We start from the raw sequence: 1,288 nt of genomic DNA, 5'->3' as shown, positions 1-1,288 counted from the left end.
CAGCCCCAGGCTTTAAATGCTAATCTGTTGCCCTGCTGGGTAGTGGGCAGCATTCATACCTGGGGCCAGGAACTGGGTGGGTTTTTTCATATTACTCCAGTCCACCTCCCCCAACCAGTCAGGGAAGGGGGCAGAGGATAATACTCCCCTCTTCCCACTGGGTACTGCTTGGTTTGGGGAACAGGTTGGAGGATCTGCACATGCTGGCTTTTATGTGCTCCGCAAAGAAATACTTCCACTTGCAACACTTCACAGCCTCTAGTCTGCATCCCTACACACAGGACTTTAAGCACAGGCTTTATTGTGCTGGGAGGGAGTGGGAAAAGTCCCTACCTCTGGGGTAGCACATCAGAGCCAGCATCTGCAGTCCCACACACTGGGCTTCAGGAGCTGTCTTGAAGTGCTACAAGGGGAGAGGAGTCCACAGCCACATGCATCATCCCTATCCAAACTACTCCATATAAATCCTTGTCTAACCCTAACTCATCCCTAAAACTAAATAGTCAACCCTGTCACACAACTAGAAGGAGTATCATGTAAAGACAACCAAAACAGCCTGGCAAGGGTGGTCAGTGTTCTGCTACTTACAGTTGTAGTGAACTTACTGATGCAGCCCAGCATGTCTGGGCTTGGAGCATCCTCTTCATGGCTTGAGACTGCACTCTGCCGGTCCGGCAGAACTTCGGGGATGGAGCCTCCTGAAGAGAATAAAAGGAGCTGCGTGCCCAGCACGCAGGGAGACACGTCCGGGACAAAGAAGAGCGAAGAGTGGGGCTTACAAGAGCTGAGGAGAGCTGCTCAGCAGGGTGAAGCAGTAGCCTGGAAGAGCCCCTGAAGACTTCATCGGTGGGGGACAGTGGAAAGCTCCAGCAGCTAGGCTCTTGGTGCACAGGCCCTGGGAGCTGCGTGAGGTGGCTCACGTCTGCAACCTCCGGCATGAGGCAAAAGACACAGTGCACAGGCTGGTGCATGGAGCAGGACTTTGGAGCCCCTTGGGCAGCTCAGGTCCCCAAACCCTGGCACGAGGCCAGGAGCTCTGTGCAGGAGGTGCTGCACAGAGGATCCTGGAGTGGACTGAGCCCTAGTGATGCACGAGGCAGCCTCCAACCTGTAGCAGAGTCCAGGGAGCCAAATGGTGCTTGGCTTAGTGAGCCAGTGCACAGGGCCGAGCCAGAGGCCCCAGAAGCCCTGAGTAGAGGAGCCTTGTTCCGGAGAACAGTGACCCGCCCAAAGCCCACCAGAGGTGAAAGAGTAGCTTGGCGCAGGGGACGAGGGCCACCCTCCAGGC

This window comes from Crocodylus porosus, unplaced genomic scaffold, assembly GCF_001723895.1.
Source record: "Crocodylus porosus isolate Cpor-Errol unplaced genomic scaffold, CroPor_comp1, whole genome shotgun sequence".
NCBI lineage: Eukaryota > Metazoa > Chordata > Crocodylia > Crocodylidae > Crocodylus > Crocodylus porosus.
This window is presented reverse-complemented; position numbering follows the sequence as displayed.